General features: G+C 41.8%; 1 long non-coding RNA gene across 1 annotated transcript in view; it reads left to right on the forward strand.

The window, feature by feature from the left end:
- Nucleotides 1–6,973: 6,973 nt before the first annotated feature.
- The window catches only part of LOC123600617, an 83,448-nt gene continuing 77,030 nt past the window's right edge, over nt 6,974–13,391 (forward strand). The window contains exon 1 of the long non-coding RNA XR_006713699.1: nt 6,974–7,078. This is a non-coding gene — a long non-coding RNA (uncharacterized LOC123600617). The remainder of the gene's footprint in view (nt 7,079–13,391) is intronic.

Raw genomic sequence — 13,391 nt, forward strand, 5'->3', positions numbered from 1 at the left:
TTTAAAGAAGACTCAGGATCTAAACCTGACTGAAAAGGACAGAGACTGGAAAAGAACAAAAGGACTTGTGGGCAGAGACAGCGGTGGTGGCTGATGTCTTCTTGGCTCTGGCGTCCAGTGTGTAGTCCCTCCACGGTCATATTGTCTTCTCTTTCAACTTTCTTAATCTTAAGAGAAATTCTCCTCTCAGGATGAGACACCGAGGTGTGGAGTGACAAGGAGTCTGATTGTCACATGGCTGGGGGCACCAGTTAGTTGCCTGAGTGACCAGCTCAGGGGGAAAATCAATTCCCTGAGATGATTTCAAACTCTCCCACGTTCTTCTGACCCCTTCCACCCCAGGCCCCAGAAGGAGTTCACCTGGAGAAAGCCCTGTGTCCTCCCCACCCCAAATTCGATTTTCCTGTCCCCTTCAGAAGTACAGGGCATCCTCAGGGTGCTTCTCTGTTCCGTTCAAGCCAGTAGTTCCGTGACTCCAAGCATTCAGGCAAACGCCAATAGGAACGAAAGCTGAGAGTTGACGTGTCGTTAATTTTTGCCTCTGGTTCCTGGCGTGAGGAGAATCATAGCAGTTTTGTGTATCAGAGAAGTTAGTTTTCAAATAAACAGAGTCGGGCTTCCCTCCCACGTGCCTCTGTGGGCCACAGGGTCCTGCAGCTGCGGTGCTGAGGCTTTGATGGCAATGGTTGCTCATGGCTGAAGGCTCACCTGAAGTGACTCAAACAGCCTGCAAAATCATCTGCCGGAGCCAATGAACAGGAAAATGGAAGCCGATGGAGGGAGTTCACAGTCGTATTTCCAGACAAATTATACCAGATCTCATTCATTAAGGCATGCATCCACAACCACCAGCTGAGATTTATATCAACCTAATTTAGCCTCAAACCCAGCTCATGGGAATAATAAAGCTAGTAGAAAAGGTAATGCTGTGGGTACAGTGCAAGAGGCTTGAATTGTAAGCCACGTCAATAGCCACCCCAGTGCTCTCACCAGAGGCTGCTTCTGCCCTCAGACTTCTCTCTAAATAAGCCAGGCGCCCTTATGCCTGAAATTCCCTGATTTGAGACCTCGTTCTATAGGTTAGGCGTGGTGTCCACAAACACCATTCTCTTTTCAAACGCAAGAAACCCTGGAAGTGAAGAGCATGAAGTCAGTAGAACACCGGTGTGAATGCACGTAAGAAATCATTTTGTTTGTTGACAGAGGAACTTGAACGTGCCTCAGAAGCACTGGGCACCGTGGAGGTGAGGGGCCCCAAAAGGAATGAGGGAGAGGAAAACAAAAGTCGGGCAGCTCTTGACCCGAATGGATTCGACCACACCAGAGGACACCCATTTTTCTAACTCTTGACAGAATCCAAAAGATGAGGTTAGCAGTAAATAGTACAGATACTTAGACACAAATAACAAGGTATGTGTTTGCTAAAGATATCAAGATGTGGTTGTGTTTACAAATAATGTATTATATCAATATTAAAGTGCTTCTCCTTATGGCCTTTTGTGGCAGAAGAAATATACACTTTTTCCACATAGATGGGGGCAACTTTAAAACTCTAAGTTAACTTAATTTTGCCAGCAAAAATGGGCTTATTCAGGAATAGCAGAGAATTGCAATTCAGGACTCACAAGCTATGATGAAATCATAAGCTAGTCTGGAAAACAAAGGAGAGGATTGCTATTTTTGCCATTTTGTAGTGAAAAAGGGAGTTGGAAGAGGCTTTTCTACACAAAAAGTCCAGGGGTGCTTGCGTGGCTCGGTTGAGTGTCTGACTTCGGCTCAGGTTGTGATCTGATGGTTCATGAGTTCAAGCCCCATGTTGGGCTCTGTGCTGACAGCTCAGCACCTGGAGCCTGCCTTAGATTCTGTGTCTCCCCCTCTCTCTGCCCCTTTCCCGCTCACCCTCTGCCTCTCTCTCTCTCTCTCTCTCTCTCTCAAAAATAAACATTTAAAAAACTTCAAAAAAATAAAAAATAATAATAAAATAAAAAACAATAAAAATTAAAAAAAAAATTTCCTCCTTCCATTGGAGGAAACTGGGAGTTTGAAGTGTACTGGCTTTTCCTTGGCTGAGCTGAGACAGTCTCTCACTGGCTGGGCTGGTACTGCAGAAGAAAATCTTTCTCCTTTCTGCTTGGATAGTGCAGTGTAGGCTTCTTCCTGTGGGCTTGCAAGGGCTCGTGCAAGGTAGTCTCCCCCTACGTGGGTCTGCAATTGACGGTGAGTGGTAGGTTTGTGAAAGTTCCCACGTCTAACCTCCAGGCTCCATTTTATGAGGTTTTCTTTATTCTGTGTCACAGAGATGATTTCACCACGTTCCTTTTTTTGTAAATATAACGGCATGGTTGCAAATTCTCATGTTTGCCTCCTGTAAAAACGTTCCAACCTTACTTTATAATTCCACTTGAAAGCATTGGAGAGAACATCTGACAGTCTCCCAGAGGCCTCTCTGGAATCATCCATTTCCATTTGTTCCTCTTCTTGGGGCTTTTGTTGTTAGTGCTTCGGTGCCCGCAGTCTTGTGGCTGAGTAAAGCTCATGTCACCCCCGGCCCCCACCGCTCCGACTTCCCCACCTCAAACATGCGGCTGCCATCCTGGCCAGCTTCAGAGATGGCTCTGTGCGTGGTTCCAAAGCAGTCTGTCTGAGGGGAGCCCAAGGCTGAGCCATCATCAAGGTGTCTGTGTCACCTCTTAGTTATCAGTCTATCAGATGAAAGCGATCGAATTCCTCAGCTGCCCCTTCTGTCTGGAATATGCCGAGCATCTGGTGTTTGATTGTGTATTGCCATGTAAGAACACAATAATCCTCCAACATTTTGATCATGAGTACATTTGTGCGTGAAGAAAAATGTCTCCCTGCTTGTAAATGCCTTCTTAGCTTTGATAAAAGGTGTGGAAGACCTCACACAGCACCTCAAACTGTCAAGGAAAGCAAAGGCCCCCAGACTCCTTGGAGTTTGGGGAAGCCTGCGAGATCATCACATTCAATTCCCGATCTAGGTGACCTCTTTAAATTTCCCAGTGAAGAAGTTGGTGCCTGGAGGGAAAGCAAGTTCCCCAGTCACTTCTTTTGGTGAAGGGAGGGGTTGGGGGAGGGGCCAGCAGGGCCAGAATCAAAATTCGGAGGCTGTTCACTGAAGGCCAAAGTGGTCTCACCCATGGCTCCCACGGAGGCAGAGCCTTGAATGCCCCCACAGATCCAGCGAGAAGGTGAGGAACAGAGGGGAGCGAAGGGAGGTCGGTCTTGGTTTTCGTCTGAGGGCACCACCAGTTAGTGTGACTGGACATTCCCACAGACTGGCATTCCAGATGGGTGTCCAGTAACTCTTAGCTTCTTGTTTAAATCAGCATGGCCCATCTGGAATAGTAAGAAAGAAAGTGAGGTGTGAATTGGAAAACTGTTCAGGCAAGAGAAGCAATCCTAACTAAAACTGAAGTGGGGAAGCCTTAGGAAGGATGATTTAGTCCCCGAGTTGTTGACTAGTTTTTCCCCAAAGACCCAGCACTAACTTAGCAGAGGAGCGTCTCCTAGGGCACCCCCTGGGGTGGAGCTGCAGGCTTCTTGTTTAAGCATTTCCTCCCCAAGAGCCAGCCACAGAAACTGTCTGCCACCAAGCGTTCTAGCTCCTTCTCCTGAAAGCACAGGTCCCAGACGTGGTGTGGTTGGGCTGGAACATCTGTTAATCCAGGAGTAGCTAACTTTCACCAATGAAAGCTCGGAGAGAATCGATTGGGGGGAAAGTAGGATGTGGTGATGTGGGGTGTATGAGATGAGGAGGAAAAAAGAAATACTGCGCCTTCATCCCATACTACGTGCCAGCCACGTGCTAAGGGCTTCGCATACACTATTTTATTTAAGCCCTGTGATAATCCTGTGAGGTAGTATCAACTGTTTTTTCCGAGGAAAATGAGACTCATGGACGTCCATTAATTGCACAAATTGACAGAGATAATTAACTGTTCATTAACAGTTGTGCTCCCCAATGTAAAAAAGCACAGTGGCTATGGAAAACAACATGCCAGGTTCTCAAAAGGTTAAAAATAAAATTACCATACGATCCAACAATCCCCCTTCTAGGTATATACCCAGAAGAATTGGAAGTAAGTACTCCAAGGGGTACTTGTGTATCTGTGTTCATAGTCCCATTAACCACAGTCGCCAAAAGATGAAAATGACCCAAGTGTCCGTTGTCAGATGCGTGGATGAATAAAACGTCGTGTCTGCGTATGGTTGAATGTTATTCAGCCTTAAAAAGAAATGAAATTCTGATACCTACTGCAACACAGATGAATCCTGAACACGTCGTGCTAAGTAAAATAAGGCAGACACAAGACGAAAAATATCCCATGGTTTTACTTGTGTGAGGGACCTAAAGTAGTCAGGTTCATAGACACAGAAAGTCAAATGGTGGTTTCCAGGGTCTGGGGGAGAGGGGGGACAGGAAACTGTTTAATGGGTACAGAGCTCCAGTTTTGGAAGATGAAAAAGTTTGGAAGGTGGGTGGCAGTGATGGGCACCACAGTGTAAATATACATAATGCCCCTGAGATGTACGCTTAAGATGCATTAGAAAAGTGGTAACTTTTATCATTTATATGTTTTACTACAATAAAAACGATTGTGTTCCCCCTTACATACTATAGCTTTACATACTATATTCCTTGGGGAGTGGGTGCCCAGCCAGTAACTACATTTCCTAGCTCCCCTTGCCTCCCAGTGGACCCTATGAATAGTTGTCACCAATGGAATGTGTGTGGAAGGAATGTACCAGTTGCTTCTGGACCGAGGCAGTTAGGAAGCACAGCCTCCTATAATTTGTGGGCTATAGCCCACAGATGCGGGGGAATCTGAAGGAGGGAGGAGCTACACGGTGGGAGGAGCCTTGCTCCCTGAATCACCCTATGTATGGTAGAGAATGGCATGGGACTTAGGAGAGTATGAAATATAATCTTATTGTAAGTTACTATAATTTTGGAGTTTATTTTTACAGGGGCTAGCATTTCCCTAAGCAATACATAGAGGGGTTTGGTGATGAAAGGTAGACCCAAAGCTTGAGCAAGGCCAAGGAACACTGCCATGAGAGGCGTAGAATCAGCATGAGCACTGGCAGCCAATGCACACAAGGGTGGTCATGGAGCTTGGATTTTGAACTGGAGTAAGGGGCAGTCTAATCCATTTCGATACAACAGACCTTGTCCTGTAAAGATGAGACCAAAATAAAAATTGATAAGGGGCGCCTAGGTGGCTCAGTCATTTAAGCGTCTGACTTCGTCTGGGGTCATGATCTTGTGGTTTGTGAGTTCCAGCCCTGTGTGGGGCTCTGTGGTGACAGCTCAGAGCCTGCTTGGGACTCTCTCTCTCTCTCTCTCTCTCTCTCTCTGCCCCTCCCCCATTCGTGCTTTGTCTCTCTCTCTCTGTTTCTCAAAAATAAATAAACATTAAAATTTTTTTAAAAAATTGATAAGAACTTATGACCTAAGGAAAATGCTAAGAACTAACTTCTGAATTACAAGAAAGCAGGTGATGCTGACCCACCCCCCCCCCAAGAAATGGATTTTTTAATCATCAATGCTACCATAAAAACAATTTCAACATTCTTAAGACTGTGGTTCTCGCTTAGTTACACAGAATTTTCACTTATTATTTAGAAGTTGCTTCCTGACCAAGATCAACTGCCCTGAGTTGGGCCACAGGGAGTGTGGGAACACAAAAGAATTGGTGAACACTGGATTTCACGCAATTGTAAGAAGTCAAAGTTTATGCTGCAATTCTCACAGAATATTATAGCTGACCCTCAAGCTAGGGAGTATTTATTGACCACAAAGCTTCTGCCAATAAGTAATATAGTTACTCATTTATTTGTGAGCCACATATAGGAAGTATCTTTCTTCTGAAAGAGCTTGTGTTTTTACTTATTTTTTTCAAAAATTTCCAATGTTTATTTTTGAAAAAGAGAGAGAGAGTGTGCATGCAAGAGCATGCTCAAGCAGGGGAGAGGCAGAGAGAGAGAGGGAGGCACAGAATCGAAAGCCAGGTTCCAGGCTCTGAGCCATCAGCACAGAGCCCAATGTGGGGCTCAAACTCACAAACCGTGAGATCATGACCAGAGCTAAAGTCAGATGCTTAACCGACTCTGCCACCCAGGTGCCCCAAGAGTTTGTGTTTCTAACTTGAAATAACAAATAGAGCATTTAAGTAAAGCAGAATCACTGAAGGGAGTTCTTGGATTAAAAAGTAGAGAATAAAACATGGGTGGTGCTATCATGCCCCCAAAAAGGTTCTAGTGTCTTTCCCAGCGCTTGTCTGCAGTGGTCCCTGGGGAGGAAGCTAACAAAGCAGACAAGAAGATGCCATCCCATTCAAGGCAGCAAACCAGGGGTGCTTGCGAAGGTGAAAATTATGAAATAGATGATTTTTCCAGGATTCCTCCCTCCAGAACCTGGAGGGAGCAGAGGGTCAGAGATAAAGGAGCCCACGGCGTCCGAGTAAGTGTTCTCTTCCCAGGCTTATAGTAGAATGAGCAGGGTCTGAATGTAGAACTAGGTTCCGATCCCACATCAGATGCAGACTTGCACCTAAAGCAAGTTGTAGTCAACACCTGTGCTTAGTAATACTCTAGGTGTAAAGGACTCAGTAAGGTTACAGGTGCCCTGAGGCTCAGGTATGTCAGCATGTGCTGCTAGAGATACTCACTCCACTGACATGCATCCTCATCACAATGACACAGGAACCCCACTGGTAGCAAGCGCACAAGCCCTGCTCATAATAAAGGCTCAGGCTTATATATACACATATGTAACGGCTTTGGGGAATTAACCAAAAGAATCCCAACTTTCAGGAAGGAACAGTGCACCTCAGAATGGGTACTACCAGGTAGGAAGACCCTAGTCAGCAATCATGGCTGAGAGGAAAGGCAGCCGTATTTCTAGAAGCAGTATGAAGCTCTTCTTGAACCTGCTTTGATCTATCCTTCTAGGAAATGCCCAGACATCCTGGGGAAGAGGGAGCTCAAAGAACCCTACCTTGAGACATCCTACGTAAAAACAATCTCCCCTGGACCTGAGAAGGCAGGCAGAAAGGTAAGCGGTTAAGAGGTGGTGGCTCAAGGAATGTTCGAGGCTGTCATTAGATCAAGGCTGCCATATGAATGCCTAGAGCTAATCCAGTAGACCATCCAGAATCAATTCTGGGTGGGAATAAGGAGTGACAGGAACAATTAAGACTCAAGAAACACAGAACGATCTAGGTCAGCAATTCACAAACTTTGAGGTCTCAGGGCCCCTTTGTTGTCTTAGAATTTTTTAGTTCCCCAAAGAAAGGTTGTTTATGTTGGTTGTATATTGATATCTACTATGTTAGAAACTAAAATAGATCATTTAAAAATATTTATTCATGGGGCGCCTGGGTGGCTCAGTCGGTTAAGCGTCTGACTTGAGCTCAAGTCATATCTCACAGTCTGAGCCCCACATCAGGTTCTGGGATGAAAGCTCAGAGCCTGGAGCCTACTTTGGATTCTGTGTCTGCCTCTCTCTTTCTGCCCTTCCCCTGCTCACGCTCTGTTTCTCTCTGTCTCTCAAAAATAAACAAACATTGAAAGAAATTAAAAATTTTTTTTCACTTACAATAGTAATTTCATGCATTCCATGTTAACATTTTTATGACAGTATTTATATTACCTCAAACAAAAGTACCGAAGAAAGTGATGTTATATTACACTTTTGCAAATCTCTTTAATATCTGAAATAAAAGAAGACGTCCAGATTCTCAAATCTGCCTCTATATTCAGTTTCTTAGGATTTATTGCTTTAGTTGGAAGATAGGAAGAAAACCTATCTTACACAGACATATAGTTTGAAAAATGGAGTAATGTTTCAGTAGTCTTCCAGAGGACTGTAGATGGTCTTTTTTGACTATACCAAGACTCAACAAGTAGTGGTTTCTTACAACTGCAGGTTAATTGCAGTGTGAAATCTTGAAACATATCCCTGAATTGGTCATACTTCATCACATAAAAATGTATTGGTTTATCTAGCACATTGAGTGAGTCTTTTGTACATGCATGATTTTTAATATCATGTATTGATCATTTAGAAGATTACGCTAATTTTCCAAATTTTGACTACGTTTCATTATCCACTGTCAAAAAAAATTACTTCTTAAATACCTCCCCTTACCCTTTCAGGAAAGTCTTTAAGTATGAAGGGGCAGCATAGCTCGCAGTGGCTGATGCAAGTTTTCTACAATTTTGATTTTCATGTAAAAGCTAAAATTTTATCTCTGGCAATAAATTTAAAAAATTATTGGGATGCCTGGGTGGCTCAGTTGGTTAAGCATCTGACTTTGGCTCAGGTCATAATATCATAGTTTGTGACTTTGAGCCCCACATCAGGCTCTGTGCTGGCAGCTCAGAGCCTGGAGCCTGGTTCAGATTCTGTGTCACCCTCTCTCTCTTCCTATCCCCTCCTTGCACTCTGTCTCTCAAAAATACATAAATGTTAAAAAAAAAATAGAAAAAAAAATTACCAGTTGTTTTCCTTGTAGGTAAAGAATTACTTTGCTCATTTTTGAGGAGATGTCTACCAAATACCCAGGGCTAAATAACCATAATTTGCCCAGTAGCCTTAATTTCAAGTAAAAAATACAGTACTTTCTCTTTCCCCCACCTCCGCATAAAAAGGCTAGTTTAGCTTACAATGCAAACAATTACACAAGTACTCTTTTTTAAGACAAGCATGCAGAAGTGCTTTATGCATACATTCCATTTTGTTACCCAGAATATAAAAATAATGTATATCCAAGGTTCAAGTTTCAGTAAAATTAATACGTTACACTGCTTCATTGAGAATATTCTCAAATCAAACTGATTTTTTTTAACGTGAGTATGTGACAGTGAAAATACATCTCTATAAAATTTGGTGCCACTGCCTTGATTCATACTAAGACACCAGTGCATTTACCCACCAATGGTTATATACCATCATCAGCCATGTTAACACAGTGGGGGAAAAAAAACCCAATGTTTTGATATTATTATGAAAGTAGTTTGTACCTCATGGACCCCTTCTAGAGACCTTCCTGGGGTCCATGGAATTCACTGAGAGTTGCTGATCTAGGTCAGTTGTTCTCAAACTTGACTGCTCATTAAAATGGTTGAGAAGATTTTTAAAATCCTGATGCCAAGCCATACCTTTGACTAGTTATATCAGAATTGTGGGGGGTAGGGCTCAGGCATCAGTATTTTTTAAATCTCCTCCAGTGATTCCAGTGTATGTCCAAATCTGAGAACCAACGATCTAAGTTCACTTCAGTTCAGTTCCTTTTGGGATAGCAAATGAAGAGATGTGGGAGCTCTGAGCCCCCAGGAAGTACCAGCAAGCTCAGCCATCTACCAGACACTGTAGGTATAGGCTGGTGTATTCATATGAAGTCCCAGAAAATAATTTGTGATGCCTGATTCCCAGACTGTGACCCATGTATCGTCACTATTGCTAAATACAGTAGTACATGCTATTCAAGAATGCATAAAAGTACTGGCCAAGGACTCCAGACTAGTATTCTAAACCTCTGATCCTTATTCACTTTGTGTCTTGGCCAAAATACTAGCTTCTTTGTTTCCTTGCATGTAAAGTGGTGATGATAATAATACCTATCTCAGTGGGTTGGTGACAGAATTGAATGAGCACATACATGGTAATTCTTAGAACAGCTTCTTGCACATTGGAAGCATTATTTTAAGTGTTGGCTATTAATATTATATTCTAAGATGTTTCATTTCTGTCTTTTTGTTCAATGACATCAAAATGCCTATTAGATAATATTTCTTGAATAAATCTATCTAGAGGCAGCACACTAGAATAAAAGAGATAGTGTAAAGTGTGGCTTCATCACTCATTGTGTTAGCTTGTATGAGTTACTTAGACTTCCTAAGTCCAAGCCTTATCCATAAAGTATGGATTGTGCATTCAAGATATATGCACGTGAAGTACCTGGTACATAGTAGATGATCACTAAATTATAGCTTTTATAATTTTAAAAATCTTACGTAAGTCATCCTATTTGGGCTTTAGATTCTAAATGGGAAAGTGGGCATAATGGCTTCCATTAAACCCATCTTGAATGGTGAATATGCTAATCACATCTTTCAGCATATGCAACAATCTTTACCATTGTGCTATAGAAATGAAAGCACATGTTCTCTATGTGTTCAGTGTCCTAGAGACCTTTCCCACTGGCCCGCCACAAAGCCTAACCCTTTCACCACTTAAGACATTTTTCCACTTTAAAGAAATGTGTTTCTGGAAGGTCCTTGTTAAGATGGGCATAGAAAGGATGATGGGTACACCTTAGCTTTTAGTTACCGCAGTATGTAACCAAATAAATGATGGGCTTAATGAATTCAGTGAAGTCCAGAATTCAGATTTTAGAAGTTCTTTGGTGTTTCCTAGTTGAATACCCAGAGACAGAGAACGATAGTAAAAAGAAGGAAGAGAAGAAGAGGAAGAAACATGCTAATGTGCTGAATCTGTCTCTCTCATCTTCAGGCGAGCGTTAGCTATTATTACTTCCATTTTATAGGCAAGAAAATGGAGGACTTGAAGAGTTTTGTGACCTAACATTTACAGATAAGTGATAAGAACTGAGATTCAAATCACATCTGACTCCAAACACATGCTTTTAAGGGCTAAAGCCTATTTTATATATATATATATATATATATATATATATATATGGCAGAGGACAAGAGGCAGAGTGAGTGTTGGAGGAGGCATGAGAACCCCTAACCTTGGGACTAGTGTTCCTTATAGAAGTGACCCCCAGAGTGCTCCCCCACCTGTTCCTCTATGGAGGACACAGTGAAAAGACAGTAATCTACGAATCAGGAAGCAGACCCTCACCAGACAGTGAATTTGCCAGTATCTTGATCTTGGACTTCCCAGAACTGTGAGCAATAAATTTCTACTGTTTATAAGCCCCCATCAACGATTGCTTTCTGTTATAGCAGCCCAAATGGACTAAAAAAAAAAAAAGAGAGAGAGAAATGATAATAATGAGGGACTTGCTGAGTACTTTGACAAAAAAAGCCCACCAACAGCATTGAAGTTCTGCTTTAAAATAATCCAAAAACAGGGGCACCTGGGTGGCTCAGTTGGTTAAATATCCAACTCTTGCTTCTGGCTAAGGTCATGATCTCACAGTTCGTGGGACTGAGCCCTGCATCAGGCTCTGTGCTGACGGTGTGGAGTCTGCTGTGGGATTCTCTCCCTCCCTGTCTCTCTGCCCCTCCTGTGTCTGTCTCTCTCTGTCAAAATAAACAAATAAACTTTAAAAATAAAATAAAATAATCCAAAACAAAGCTAACACAATCACATGTGCATGTTGTAGCTGTTGCAGATTTTAGAAAATATTTTGGTTCTGAATTTTCTGTGCAATCTCATCTTGCATCACTAAAAAGCACCAGCCCACCAAATCAGACCTTCCTTTCTTATTCATATTGCCCACTCTGCCTGAAATACTCTTTTCTCTCTCCCTACCCAGAGTTTGTGTTTCCTCTCAAAGCTCAAATCCGGTCTTAATCCTCTATAAAATTCCCACGTGTTTTCCTGTCTTCCCAACTCGTGTTGCCACACATCTCATGACTTACGGTATTTGTGCATAGTATTGTCTCATATTCTTCATTCATTGTGTTTGAATCCTAACTGGATTCTCATAGCGTGTGTATTCTCTTAATTTTTTTTTCAGAATGAAAAGACTTTTTTCTTTTTTTTATCCTTTTTTTGAGAGAGAGCAAGCTAGCGGAGGGGCAGAGGGACAGAAAGAGAGGATCCCATGCTCAGTGCAGAGCCCAATGCAGGGCTTGAACTCACCACCTGGAGATCATGACCTGAGCCAAAACAAAGAGTCAGGCACTTACCTGACTGAGCCACCCAGGTGCACCTCTTTTTCCTATTTTAGAGCGAAAGTCTTACTGTATAATTTGTGGTAAAATTTATAAATAATGTATGAAGAAGGAAACAAATATATACAAAGTCCCATCAACCAGGGAAATAACCATACTAACCTTTTGATTAATAAGCTTGTAAGCAATCCACTCTTTACACACACACACACACACACACACACACACACATACACACACACATATGGGCCTACACATGCCTACAGAAAATTTTATAAAAATTAAAAGCTGATTTAGCTTTCTTTTCATTGACTAATTCTTTATGGATATCTTTTTATGTTGTTAAATATAGAATATCATCATTTATAATGACCACAAAGTTTATAATTGTATGGGTGCATCCTCAATGACGTTTGATGATGAATGACGCCATTCTGTAATTGATGGGCATTAAATTGCTTCTCACTTTTGTTATCATAAACAATGCCGAGAAAAACAACTTTGTACAAATGCCCTTTCATAATTTGCCAATAATCTCATTAAAATAAATTCCTAGAATTATAATTGTTTGATGGGATTCTTGTTTTCTTCACTTCTATTCCCTCTAACATTTGATACAGAACTATGTGCAAAGAAAATACAAGCCAGATAGCCCGGGGGTAATTCAGCCTGGCGGATACAGGAAGTCTCCACCATACTCTGAATAACAAATAGAAATGTAGATACATTTCTCTGAGAAGAACATACTCAGCCTAACTCCAAACACCCTGCATCTTCCCAGGAAAATGGTTTTTGATTTTTACTCAAGAGAAAGTTGTTAATGCTGATGAAGAGACAGAGCAAGTTAACAATCTGCTGTTAAGGAAAAAAAAAAATACATACATGGATGGAATGCCTGTCAACTAAAATAGCTGTCAGAAACATAACAGAAACCAAGAAAGGAAGATGGTTGCTTTAGATTATAATTCAGAACCTGAACGCATGTTCTTTTAGTAGCACCAATGACTAGTGCAAACACCAGTTTCCAAAAGTATATTTAAAATAAAATGTACCTATGTTCATAATACAATGTCATTGATACAGAGCCAAACCAATTGCATTATTTCTATGCAATATAGAAATAGATGGAAAATATATCCTACATCACATCTGCCTAAATTTGGTTAAATATAACCAAATCATAAGCTGGGGGTCTGCTAGTACAAGTCTATATATCGTTTCCTTTGGCCAAATGTCTGTCACTGATGCTTTGTGTTGAACAATCTTCACAGCCTGAGCCTCAGTATCCTCATCATAAAACAAGAGTGGCCAAAAATAAACCCAAATGCACCTTCTAGTAATGAAATTCTAAGATTCTATCAATCCTTGAGAAGCAGACTTCCTGGAGAGAACTACTCATTGAAGAATATTTATTTTTTGTTGGGACCCGATTAGACTAAGTGATAATAGATTTAAAATGACTTGAGAGGAACCCTGTGTAACACTAATTGCTAATT

Source organism: Leopardus geoffroyi, chromosome D1, assembly GCF_018350155.1.
Source record: "Leopardus geoffroyi isolate Oge1 chromosome D1, O.geoffroyi_Oge1_pat1.0, whole genome shotgun sequence".
Lineage (NCBI taxonomy): Eukaryota > Metazoa > Chordata > Mammalia > Carnivora > Felidae > Leopardus > Leopardus geoffroyi.